Source organism: Oxyura jamaicensis, chromosome Z (assembly GCF_011077185.1).
Source record: "Oxyura jamaicensis isolate SHBP4307 breed ruddy duck chromosome Z, BPBGC_Ojam_1.0, whole genome shotgun sequence".
NCBI lineage: Eukaryota > Metazoa > Chordata > Aves > Anseriformes > Anatidae > Oxyura > Oxyura jamaicensis.
Window position 1 is genome coordinate 35,286,770 of NC_048926.1, and position 14,522 is coordinate 35,301,291.

Consider the following 14,522-nt stretch of genomic DNA (forward strand, 5'->3'; position numbering starts at 1 on the left):
TCCAGAGAGTTGGGATTGAGGGGAGGGAAAGGAAAGGAGGCAGGGAAATGGAGTCAAGGGCCAGGCAAGAGTCACCCTGTGGACCTGTGCAGCCTGGCAGGCTGAGAGGGGCGAGGACTGGGCTTGATTGTTCCGTTTCTGTCCCTCCTCTGAGTGGCCTCTGTGGGACTGCTGTAGCCTCTCTGAATTTCTGTCTGGCACAGACTTGTGAGCTTTTGAGAGCAAACTGAAATATGAACTTCCAGGGGGAGGGGGAAAGGAAGAGGGGTTTCATGATGCTTGCTTCCTAATGCTTGTGTGTCAATAGTTTTTTATTTTTTTAAAGGCATTCTGCTTCTACATTCCCAGTCCCTCCTCACAGAAATAACTTGGCCTGTCGCCTTCCCTATACTATAAAGCAACATATTTATTGCATTGCTGAAAAGGGCAAACCTGAAGATAACTTACATTTTCAAAAATTGGGCTTAGCTTGCCCTCTGCCCCAGATATGCCACCAGTTTATCTATCTTTCTCAACATCACTTTTAGTAAGTAATAAATACTATCTATTTATGATTATCAACAGCACGTATTTATATTTACACAGGGAAAAAAATAATCATCTGAGTTATTGTTAGGGTTCCTTTCCTACCCCTTTTAAAAATTATGATGCGACTGTTCAACGGTTAAAAATAGATATATAAAGGGCAGCTTTATGGTCCTGATCTAAAAAACTATGAAAAATCTGTAATCACAAACATGCACCTGTGTGAGGCCCTTATGAAGATACAATAGTCTGTAAAATAGTCTGCCTCAACTGATAAAGCTGTGGCATCAGGAGATCAGTACAACACCATAGCACCAGGAAAGTATTTTGCCATAATTTCATAGAGGCAGGAGTAAATCCGTAGGCAAAATATCAAGAAAAACGGTCTTGAATTTATTCTGTGCAGTCAAGATTGGCTCAGCCCAAGACTTCAGACAGGAACACACACAACCTCTGCCTTTGGAAGAAGTACTCTATGTTCAGGCACTCTGGGGCTGGATAAAGAAAACTTACATCTGGGGCCAATTTCTGCTAAACTCAAGTGAAATTTAACATGTCATAGGAATTCCTCCATACATTCCGTAATAAAAAGAGAGAAAGAAAAAATCTTGAAAAAAGTCTAATGTTAAAAGCTGTATAGAAGAACTTCAAAATACAGTCTTAAACCAGATTCATGTGGTCTTTTAAGAAGTATTTTATCTATTTATTTTTTAAGAAGGTTTTAAAATAAATATTTAAGTATCAGAAGTGAGTAATTTCATAATTATTCCTCAATTATAAATTGAGGAATAAATTGGGAAAATAAAATTAAAAAAAAAAAAAAGTACATGTTGCCAGATCCCTTACTATTTTATTTATCTGGCTTCACAGTGTCTCACACAATCTAAACCTGGAAAAGCATCAAGCCCCTCCTCCAAAAAACACCCATCAGAAATTTCTTGTACCACACTGCAAACTTACAGGAAACAGAAGAATTAATTTAATTAGAGATAACTGCACTTACAAAGTGCCTTACTGCAAACACTTAACAGTGCTTGTTTGTTTAAAAATGAAGTCGGCTTCAAAACGCATTGACATTTTAATTAACTGGAGAGCAAAGATTACACGGTGGCACTTCTCAAGATGGCTGAACTGAAGAGGTCCCAAAAGCTTTGCAGTTACCCTTTTTCGAGTGAAATATCAGGAGATCTGGGCCAAAGAAATATTACTAGTTGACAACAATGAAAGTCATGGTGGACTAGCTGTGATAAGCAACAAATTAGTAAATCTTCAGCAGGGTTCCCTCTTTCCATATTTAGACATAGTTAAAAATATTATCCAGACAACCAGATAACTAATCATCTGGAGAGATGTATGGCAAGAAGACAAAGTTGCATCACTGCTGATCTCTCCACATAATCTTCCACGCAATGGGACCTCATTGGGAAAGGACTGTAGAAAGCCAAAAATTCGCCTTTCATAGGAAACTCTTTGCCTTCCAAGAAAATCCAGCAAAACATAACACTGCCAAACAGCACGCCAAGTAATGTAAATGATCACAGACTTCTAACAGTTAATGACTGTCTGAGAAAAAATACCTAGCTCAAAAAGAAGAAAAATAAATCTGTCTTATGATTATTTTAGCCTAGCATGTTTAATGTTAAATTATGATCCTGGTAACAAGACCTTAAGGCCCTAGATACCATGAAGCACTAATGGGTCAGAGTCCTTTATTCTGTAAGACGGTACTGAACCATTTCATTTTTCATTTAATCAGGAGTACTGGATTTTAAGCACAGAATTTTTCTTTGCTTAGGAAGCATATGCAGTACAACAATTAAAATACTCTTAATTATACCAAATAGTTTAGCTGCGTATAACCAGAGCTGTTATGCTTGGTAGGAGTGGGACTACGCTTACACCGCAGGTACGTTCTCCAATGGCTGACTGAGCCAAGTCCCAGCAAGTCCTAGGTGAGCATGTACTGTTGCACACCCTAACTCCACAAACCTTTTTGCTTGCATGCATCTTGCAACACATACATCCTATATTATCTAAATGGAAAGAAGAAGAAGAAGAAAAGCTTTGCTATGGAACAAAGTAAATTCTCTCCATGTTAATTGGTGTAGGCAGCCAACCTGCAAATCATGTAAGTTAAGGAATGACTCAGAAGCTAAACAAAAAAGCTCCAACCAACTGATGTAAAACCACTAAAAAATACTAACAGTTAATAAACTCTCAAGCTTACAAGCAAGCATAAAGAAAAACAACAGCAACAAAAAATCTTAATGTAAAGCAAAGGACAGTCATATTTCCTTATTCAGTTGTAGTGGGTATCCTTGGCCAGGCACTGGTGGGGTGGCTGCAGAGGCCTCTGTGAGGTGAGGCCAAGACCAGGGCTGCCCTGTGCTGGACACAGCCTGCTCCAGTGGCCCCACCACAGGGCATGGAGGGGCCCTGCAGTTGTGGCTGGTGCCTCAGGGGAAATGGATTTAAGAAAGGGCAAAATGCTGCATAGGCCGGGAGAGAGGGAGGAGAAAAAAAAAAAAAAAAAAGAGAGAGAGAGAGAGTAAAGAAATACCAGTGCCACCACTGTGAGAGAAGTAGAGAAGGAAGTCACCAGAGCAGAGATTATTCTGCAGCCTGTGGAGGCCACCACAGTGAAATAGCTTGAACCCATGCAGCCCATGGAGAGGACCATGCTGGTGCAGACATCCATGCTGCAGCTGGTGGTGGACCCCATCCAATATTCCCCACAGGAACTGAGGCCTTGTGAGAGACCCCATGCTGGAGCAGGTTTAAGTTGAAGGACTGCAGCCCATGGAGAAGAGAAACCACTCTGGAGCAGGGGAAAAGTGTGTGGAAAAAGGGGCAGCAGAGAGGAGCTGCTAGGGACTGACCACAGCCCCCCATTTCCCATGCCTCCTTTGGTGCTTGCAGGGAGAAGAGGAGTCAGGACTGAAGGAGTGAGCTGCTGGGTGGTCATTTGGCCCTTAGCCATCATTACCTCACCACATCAACAAGTGTAATAACCATCACATGGGCTGAACACAGGACAGGGAAAGTGCAAGTTATCGGTCCTTCATAAAGAGTTCACATAAAGAGTTCACATAAAGAGTTCAACCTACCTAAGTTGCATCATTCAGACTAAGCATTTCTCAATATCCAGCACAGTCATTATTGGAAGTCATTTCAACCCATAACAAGCAATTGAAAAGTCTTTTGGTTAGTACAGTTCGATTAATAAGAACAAACCTTTCTGAGTAACTTTAAGACTCAGTCCCATGCTGTTAACGTATTTTATGCTACATGTGAGCATATTTTTGTAACTTGAACTGCCATCTTCTAGAAACTAAGGCTTACTATTGAAAATCAATTTTCTGAGTATTTTCACCCAATTACAGGTACCTTTCAGATAATATATATAATGTTGGGAAGAATTTGAGTTGCTTTGTCCAAATGTTCTGCAGACTACCTACTTATTTTTTCTCTCTTGGGTTTTGACATACATATATTTACTGTTCAGCACAATCATAAAGATTCATAGATTGAAATTTTAGTTAGGAGAATGGAGTAGGATAAACAATGTTTCAATGAAACCACCTATTTTAATTAAGAGTTCAGAAGAAGCCTTTGTGCGTCATCTAAAGGGGCTCAAGAGAATGCAAAAGCTCCTAACTTAAACTACATCTGGTGAAGGAAACATTTTCATGTAGACAAACCAGAGGCTTAGCCAATAAACCTCTGCATACTCACAGCGATGTCAATTAGACTAGATGGGAAGCTAGTTACATCTTGTAAATCCTTGTGCTAAAAGTTGTACGTTCTCCAATGGGATTCAATTCAACCAGCAGTATTCACCTGAGTGATGTCTTCTGAGAAAAAGTCAACATGTTCGTATCAGATATGCCTATTACTGAAAACAGATTATAAAACACAAGAACCAAAAAAATCAAAATTGTAAGAAGGTACCTTATACAGGAATAGCTAAGAAAAGTACTAAGAATGGATATAAATTTTAAACAAATTTTAAATATAATCTCTATTGAAGTCAGGGAGACAAATCTGTGCACTTACTAATACACTGATGCAGAATCTCCTAAAATACTGTACCTAACATTCGTTTGGGGGCAACATTAGGGAGTGTTGGACTATTATAAAGTTGCTACATTGCTTTGTTTTTAATTCACTCTGATTCAAACTCTACTATTTTACTCAAACAGCAAAGACACTGGCCCTGCCTGCACCTGTTGAATTTACTACAGTTAATTTCCCACCAATATAAATATCAAGGCTTCAGGAAATAACTTTTTATTTTAAATTAATCCATCAGAAGATGTTCCTTGTCACTAATTTGGTTTGTTCCTGTTGCCTTTTGCTTATAGACACCTGAAGTTTGCTCATCTCTCTCTCTCTATAGCTCATCATTTATCAGAGGGAGCACAGCTGGAGTTCAAACCCTCCAAAATACTAAATATGTACAAGACATAATGTAGTCCTCTGCAGATCTTCAGAGTAAGTCAGATCACTCAAGGAACCAGATGTTATGTTATCTCCAAATTAGGCACGGACTTCATTTTGCACTGGGGAAGGGCTTCATCTTACCATCTATCATGTTTCTGGAATCCTTCCTTCCCAGTCCAGACAGCACCAATCACATTTCGGAGTCTGTTACAACTGAATTTTTGTTACTCTATCACAGGTCTGGCAGGCATTTGTGGGAATGGGAAAAGGGGAACAAGCATTAAGGAGAGAACCAGACCCACACTGTCCTCTTGAGCAAGTACTGCTGTGATACTAATGGTACTGAAATGAATGAAAGAACAAACAGTACTTCTCTTTTGTGAAAGCATAATGTCCCTGTGTATAATGATTCTTGATACAAATAAATAAATATAAATCTATTTAGCTTCAAAAAGCTCTTGAAAAATGAGGGAAACATACACCTGACACTAGAAGACCAAAAAAGTTAAATTCAGTAACTACATCAGACAAGTGTGTTCCTTGGAGTTCTGGATAGTGGTTCTTTCAACCCTTGAGAACACACTAGGGATCTAAATCATGGTGAATACAACTCTTCATCTATATGGGATTGTTTCCTCTTGATACAATCAGAGCAGATGAAAACCACATGCTGGGAGTCTGGCTTGATGGGATTTTGTTTTCAGGGATTTTTGCACAACAAAAGTCATTCAACTTTGTGAAGCTTAAAAATGATCTCTGTCTTCCCAAGAGGCATAACAGAATAATATGTTGCACACTAGGTGAAAGATAACAGCACTGCCATACACTCAGGTCTTTTGAGTTTTTCCGTGCAGGTTTTTGTGGGTTTTGTTTGCTTGTTTGTTTTCCATATATATTAGATACAGATATTATATACTCTTGTATTTATACACTAAATATACAAAGGTAAGCGAGATGTCATCAAACAGGATGTTGAATGTCTTCAATGTTTTACTCCTTTTTTGTATGTGCTGTAAAACGTTCAAAAAAATACAGTGAACTTGCTTAAAAATTGAATCATTGCGAGGAATAAAATGTAAATCGGTACAAGTTACCTTCATGATGGTGACATCAGAGATGTTTTCTGCATGTGTATCAAAAGTTGTCTGGAAGCTTAAAATTGAGACAGTGGATAACTGAGAGAAACCAGCAGCAGACTGGATAACTGCTGGCAAAACAAATCTTTTGTATCTGTACCATATTCATAAGACCGATGTTACAAAACTTCCTTTAATCCTTCTAAACTCATAATCCAGAACCAAGATACTGAACATGGCCACAACTCAAAACTCAATCCCATTTCTCATAGCTGAATCCATTGCTGCATTGCTTACACACACTTACTTCAAAATCAAGACATATTTGTGCAAATTAAACTGAATTCACTTTTTGACAGAGTATCTTGCCTTTCTATTTCCTAAGAAAAGGTACTGTAGAGTAAATGACAATTATCATACTGCTTATAGCTGTACAAATTAGTATTTCAATAGCTGAAATAATCAAGTGAGAAGGAAAAACCTTGCATCATTTTCTCATAATAATGCATATTATCAACTTCTTAGTTTTATATTGGAAATATTTGAGTAATGTAACATTTTTTAGTTTTATAGTCCAGACATTTGAGTACCATAACATTTAGAAGGTCTACCATATGAACAATGATCACATAAATCTATGATGTTTTGCTACATGTTACAGAGAAAACCATCAGGACAAATGTTCTTTTACTGCCACAACTTTTTTTTTTTTTTTTTTTTTCAAAAAATGAAAAGATTCCTCCCGACAGCATTTCACTAGTTATTTTACATAGTTTAATAGTTATTTATCCTTGTCAACCAAAAATTAGCTTACTGATACAATGCTTCCTGTACTGTCAAATGTCATTTAGTTTATCAATACTGCTATTAGTTGCCTCATTCTTCTATACTGTACTGATCAACACATATACTAATCCTCCATATGGAAACCTTGATATACACTAGCTGCCAAAACTGGAAAACCTCAGAATTATAGGCAAGTAGGAATCCTGTTTTCAGGCAAGGGTCATTAGCTGCCAAGGAATTTGGAGCTTGTACTTCAATTTTATTTTTATTTTTATTTTATTTTTTTTATTTTTTTTGGTCTTTGTGGCATGAGAGGCCTCTCAAATGGGATGCGGAGTCTATCTGACCCTGCAGACTGATAAGTCCATGGCCGTATTGTGTACTTGCAGTTTTGTTTTCATCAATAACTAACTGGCTCGGTACTGAGGCCAGTTCTCTTTAATATCTTCATCGATGATCTGGATGAGGGGATCAGGTGCGCCCTCAGCAAGTTTGCAGACGACACCCAGTTAGGTGCGTGTGTCGATCTGCTCGAGGGTAGGAAGGTTCTGCAGGAGGATCTGGATAGGCTGGACCGATGGGCTAAGGCCAACGGTATGAAGTTCAACAAGGCCAAGTGCCGGGTCCTGCACCTGGGGCACAACAACCCCAAACAGAGCTACAGGCTGGGAGATGTGTGGTTGGAAAGCTGCCTGGCAGAGAAGGACCTGGGAGTATTGGTTGACAGTCGGCTGAATATGAGCCAGCAGTGTGCTCAGGTGGCCAAGAAGGCCAGCAGCATCCTGGCTTGCATAAGAAACAGCGTGGCCAGCAGGTCCAGGGAAGTGATTGTCCCCCTGTACTCAGCTCTGGTGAGGCCGCACCTCGAGTACTGTGTTCAGTTTTGGGCCCCTTGCTACAAGAAGGACATGGAAGTGCTCAAGCGAGTCCAGAGAGAAGGGCTACGAAGCTGGTGAAGGGTCTGGAGAACAAGGCTTACGAGGAGCGGCTGAGGGAGCTGGGACTGTTTAGCCTGGAGAAGAGGAGGCTCAGGGGTGACCTTATTGCACTCTACGGGTACCTGAAGGGAGGCTGTAGCGAGGTGGGGGTTGGTTTATTCTCCCACGTGCCTGGTGACAGGACGAGGGGGAATGGGCTAAAGTTGCGCCAGGGGAGGTTTAGGTTGGATATTAGGAAGAACTTCTTTACTGAACGGGTTGTTAGTCACTGGAATAGGCTGCCCAGGGAAGTGGTTGAGTCACCATCCCTGGAGGTCTTTAAAAGACGTTTAGATGTAGAGCTTAGGGATATGGTTTAGTGGAGGACTTGTTAGTCTTAGGTCAGAGGTTGGACTCGGTGATCTTGGAGGTCTCTTCCAACCTAGACTATTCTGTGATTCTGTGATTCTGTGATTTTCGTGACGAGAACTGCATGTCAATTTCTCTCTGCTACTGCTCTGTAAACCTTTGGATAAGGTTTCCAGAGGCAGTCTACAATAGTGGTCATCCAAAGTGGCTGAAGGATAGGGGCAAAACTCACTTGTTCCTTTGCAGCAACAACAACAACAATAGAGGGAGATCAACAGGGAGAAGAATGAGTGACAGATACAGAAGACAAATTCCCCAGACTGTGGCATAGGAAAATACCCAGACTCCTTTCTTCACTGGTGGCTAAGGTGTAGTTGTTTCTTAGACGGCTCTATCTCCAATTTTCACATCACTGAAATAGCTGGCTTGGTTTGCTCTTAAGTGTTTCAAAACCATGGGAGAGGGAGAGTTGTTAAAACAAATGAGAGAGAATAAAATCGCTTACATTCAAATAAAATAAGTACTAAAAAAAATCTATATAAAATGTGCTCTTTTGTATTTATATTCTTCTGAAGAAATTAGGATACTAAATTTTTGCAAGTCTTTGAAAAAGAAATTTGAAGTTTAAAAGTCACTTGAAGCTATTACATGCAGTACACTCCTATCTTTCTTTACAAGAGATATTAAATCAGTTCTGAAACCGTATAAAACTGGAATGTGGGACAGCATTATACTTTCCCTGGTCAAACTGACCCAGCCTTCTCCTCCTCTGAACCTTCTAAAAATGCCTATTGTGGAGAGGAAAGTGGAAGATAAATTTGCCTGACAAGACATTTGAACTGCTTAAAATATACATTTTGTTGTCAAAAACTTTCAAAGTAAGTGATTTAATCCAGATTAATTTTGAAGATGCCATACACAGTAATAAAAGAATTTGACAAAATCATGCTGTTTTCTGAATACAGAAACTAAGAGATAACAAGGAAACTAAAATAACTAGTAAGTTATTTAAGAAACCTTCCTCCTTTGGAAAAGAAGTACCTGACATTTTACATAATGAGAAACAAACACTTCCTATCAAATAAATAAAAAACTTTCCTTGTAAAACTGCCATGAACATTGATATATCTATTATTTTACTGTTCCATAAAAAAAAAAAAAAAGCATGGCTTTAGAAGAAAATCAAGCACTACTGTTGTAGTTTTAATAAAACACTGATACATACTCCATGAAAGTAAGAGTTTTTAATGTACCACAGCAGCTACCCATGCAACTCCCATAAAAATGTGGTCTTGTAAATCAACAAAACCCCAAATCAGAACACATCCTGACAATACTGTAATCTATCACTAGCATTAAATGCTCAGTTGTAAGACTTTAATTGCGACAAGACGTGAAGCTCTCAGACTTAAGACTGGCAAAGTCTGCATTCAGCAGGCATGGACAAGGAGCACATATTTTATACATGCTGATGCATATAAGTCATTGTTTGCTAGCCTAGCTGTGAGCACGCAAAGTAAAACTTTATACATAACCACAAGGCTTTCTCTCTTTCTGCATGTCCCTACAAAAAGTCATAGATATATATGCACATATACAGATATGGATATACATATACACACAAAGCACAAGCTAATGATGCTACAAATGAAAAGATGAAAATGAATGTTTTCCCTAGATCTCTTCTATGCTTTTTCCCGATCAAAATGCCAGTCTCTCTTTCTCTCCCTCCTTCCCTCCTCCCTCTCTTGTTAAGTTAGGAACCAAAAACAGCATTGCAGCCAAGCAGAACTTAGCCAGGCACTGTGCAAAGACACATCTTTGGGGAAGTTTTGAACCTCCAAACAAAATTTGAAGAAAGACATTATGGAAACAAGAGGCCTGTTTTTCAACTAGAGACAACAGACACTTCAGAATACTGTGGTTGAAGAGAAGTAGGTTAAGTATATAATTACTACCCATGCAGAGGTACAGTTCAGAAATACCCTCTCCCCAACTTTAAAACAAACACACACAGATGTCAAGAAACAATCATGAAATGATGTACTTAAAATAGTAATATCTGTTTACAAATTCAAGTTTCTGCTTGGTGGAAACTTGATTTCTGTAACATGTCCCCAAGATACAATCTAATACTAAAACGTATCCTGCGGTAGGTCTACTTTCCAATTACTAGAAGTAAGCATACAAGGTATATAATTAGTTATGACACTGGGACAGGCATACATGTTTCAACACAGACAGAGCTCTGAACAAACTTTTTGGCAGTATATGACAGAAGACTTAAATTGAAAGCTCAAAGGCAGGGTATACTGTATTATAGGAAAGGAGAAAAAAAAAAAAGAAAAAAAAAAACCACCCTCAAACTTAAAAAGTTCTCACACCAAATGATTTTTAAAGGTATGAGCATATTCAGCTGAAACACCCTGCATAATCTGTAAAGAAAAAAAATATTGCCCTGCAGCAAAAAAACGGGCTATATTACAAATTAAGAAAAAGAAACTCAATCCTTTGAATAGTTTCTTTTCTTTCAGTGAAAGGGTGTCATTCTTTTCTAAAGACTACATTATGACAAAACATTTATATAAATCAAAGAAGATTTCTTTAATGATTCTGGGCATGGGATCTTAAATCTGGGATGAAACACCAAATTCTATCAATTCTAAAATAAATTAGGCAAGGATTATACAAGTACTACTTATCTTGGCATTAGAAAAAAAAAAGAACTTTAGTGTTAAAGACATATCATCAATACGCCTTCAACCTATACTCCTGAAAGTGTCTTTAGGACTACATTCAGAATAAGTGAACTCTAAGCAGCTCAGTTATATATCTAGTTTCTAAACATTTTAGTTTATGAAACCAGCCAGACACCAAATGAGATATAATGGGAAATGTCCATAAGGATTAACCTTATGGATGTCTTGCTTCATTCCACAGAGAGTGATAGTCTTCAACTAGTCTGAATAAACTTGCTCAGATGTCTGAAAGGGTCTCCTTGCTCTGCCATCTTCCCTGTAAAAAAGTACTTAAAAAGTCTTTTTTTTTTTTTTTTTTTTTTTTCCCAACAAGAAGTCCCATTGGTCTTAGTTGTCTGTAACAGGAACATAATGAACCTGTCTCTGCAAATGAAATTCTGAGTGCATAAGTCTGTGGGGCAGCTATCTTCAAAAGAATGCATTAAATGATAGCAATTAGTGGAGTCTTCCAGGCGAAAATTCATGAAGTTGATATTTGTATGAAATACAGCTGTATTTTAAGGTGTTTAGAAAACAGCTTATGTTCTTGACACACAAATAAAACTGATACTTCAGTTATAGTAAATGTCATATAAAAGTACGGTGAAACTTCTTTAATTTCACACTCTTAGACAAAATTAAAACAAAACATATACCTTGCACTTGCCCAAATGGGTATAGCAATACTCCCTACATCAACTTAGCTAATGCTATTTAGGGAGATGATGTAGCAGTGTTGGCTGTAATATTTCTTCTGTCAGCAGATATCATGTCCCATCTAGACAAAACCTGACAATAACTCTTTTTTTCCTCCTTCAGACACCAAAAAAAAAAACACCCATGGACCTTGCTGAATGCTTGGAAAGAGTGTTCCTGTGATGTCACTCACTGTGCTTGTATCAGGGAATAAATAAAATTTCCAAAGACAGGGCTTCCCATGAAGAACACTTAGCATCTTAGGAATGCCTATGCCTTTTACGCTGAAAGTGTTAAGAGTTTGTGTTTTGATTACAATTGTGGTGACAGAGCTAGTGTGGCACTTAGGATTTCAGTCCTCCTCAGTTAAAACCAGTACCTTTAACATCATCCCAAGATGCGATGTGCATGAGACAACCTGCACAGAAGCTGGGTGAGCCACATTCAGCGTTAGTTTAGTTCGTAAACAGAGCAGGAAACAAAATAGCCAGATCTTGGGGAAGAAAGAACAAAGTCAACAGCATGTGAGTATACCTCAGAAATACCACCCTGTCAGAAACTAGATTACTGTTTATCTCAATCTCTCACACACAGAGACTACATTTAGCAAACTAGCTTCACAAAAAAAGCAAAGGAAAGTCTTCATCTTGCATACTTTGGGCATTGATTCTGCATGCAAAAGGCACTGGTGGATTTCAGGAGTTGTTAGTAAGTAATAGCATAAGACTAGTATGGATAAATATGCAGATACCATAACTCAGTGCACTCAATGTTAACAATCCATCTCAGAACAAACAGTCATATAGGGCTCCATGTGGGCATGGCACTGATCATCCAGATCAAGTTCATTCATAGATATTGCCTTATTTAAGACAGACCTGTATTTTGATAACATTACAATGTACCACAGGTTTATGTAACTACCCACATTTCTGTCCTTTGTAGTCAACATATGACTACATGCTACAGCTGATAATAGATCACATATTTACTGATTTTTACCAAGTTTTTTTTTTTTAACTCTGCAATTATTACTCGTAATAAAATTGCCTCTTTTTTCATTTTCTACAAGCCTTACATCTTTAGAAGAACCATCTGAACTCTTTCACAATATTTTTTCCTCAGTTCCATGAGGTTTTGGATAACTAGCACAATGAGTCAGACAGATACTATTCATGGAGTGACTGTCTTTAGCATAAGACATTAAAAAAAGGTCTTGAATATTTGTCATAACTCAAGTTTCCATGATCCTTTCAGAGCAGAGAGCTAATACCACTGCCCAGCCATCTTCCAGCTCTGGTAATAAAAAAATGGGACATTATGTTCATGAAATCCAAAGGCAAAATACCCATGGACTTTTAGAAGACAGCTAAACAAAGAAGAAACCATCAGGTGGTTTGGAGGCAGAATCACAGTCTATCAGCTAGTTTGCAGCACATGTGATGTAGCTTCCCCCAACTGAAAGAAACTACATACAGGATACTGCTAATCAGTTGACATGCTGTAAATCCCTACTAGAGGTTAACTTGCAGTAACAGTCTCACAAGGGTTATGAACTTAAAAACTCCAAAGTGTTTTGTTGTTGTTGTTGTTGTTTGTAAGTCAGTGTGTAATCTGTCACTGACCGGTCTGAGAAAAATCCATTCCATCAGCTCATTTTAAATAAACTGCACATGAAGGTTTATTCACTCTCCATCCTGAACTGCCATGCATAGCCCATGTTTCTAATTGAGAGAGGTCCAAGAATGCTATCTGACTTTGTCTTATGATTCAAGTTTGTAACCCATTTTCCTGACATCGTTTGATGAAATTTCAATACACAGGCTTCCTGAGAAATTTTAATTACCAGAGGCCAAAAGTGAATACAATGCAAATCCTATGACCAAGCACCCAGTACTTCCAGTGAAACCCTCCAATACCTCAAATGCACTAAGTTCTACGTTGCCTGAAACTGAGCTAAAAACATTCTCTGCCTCGTCATGGGACTCAGCCAATCTTCATGCCCAGATCAGTGACTGGCAACACTTCAATTAAATATATGGTATTAGGTGAAATTGTGTGCTAAGTCACATCACTTAATTTCAACTGAGCTTCCATTAGCCATCATGTAATTTCTGAAAATCTTCTATGCTTTCTTCCATCCTGGGACTGCATTTCGCCAACACCTGATATTTCCCAATATTTTATGGGTAGCCTTAGCTATAACCAGCTACTTTCTCATGCCAATCTTACTTGGAATTGCAAGTTGATCAAATCTTCACAGTTCTGAGGCTTTTTTCAAAAAAAAATACAAATAATTTCTATAATATGATAATCAGCTAATCCTGTATATTGTGCAAACATTCCCATGATAATATAATCACAGTATATGTCAATGTACATTATAACAGCAATAAAACCCAAGATACATGGATTGAACATCCTCATACAAGCCAGGGAAAGGCCAGCTCCGTTTCTTTTATAATGTATGACAAAAGATATGCTGTCATGCCTTTCACACAGTATTGTCATCATAAATGGAGATCATCAAACTTCTAAAGGAGAGAAGATCCCTACTTTAGGACAAAAACACCCACAAAGTCCAATTGCTCACTACTTTCCCAAGCAAAATATCCGCAAGTGCTGGTATGGCCATCTTTAGTTCACAAATTAGAGAGGTATCACAGGCTTGGTTGTTAGCAGGTCTCATTATTGTTACCATAATATAAGACCCAGGTTCACAGACTAGTATTGGTATGCTCATAGGAAATTACTCAAATCAGAGAAAAAGGTAATATAATATACTTCTCAATGGAAGCACCATGGATTGTATGAAAATGTTAAGAGTCTTTATAATACAGAGAGCAGGTACAGTTCAACACTGGAGAGAGAGGAGAAAGATAAAGATAAAGATAAAAGATAAAGATAAAGATAAAGATAAAAGATAAGAGAAAGAGAAAGAGAAAGAGAAAGAGAAAGAGAAAGAGAAAGAG

General features: G+C 38.2%; 1 protein-coding gene across 9 annotated transcripts in view; it reads right to left on the minus strand.

The window, feature by feature from the left end:
• BNC2 (basonuclin 2) overlaps positions 1–14,522 on the minus strand; it is a 382,877-nt gene that overhangs the window by 355,957 nt on the left and 12,398 nt on the right. The gene's annotated exons all lie outside the window — the stretch shown is intronic.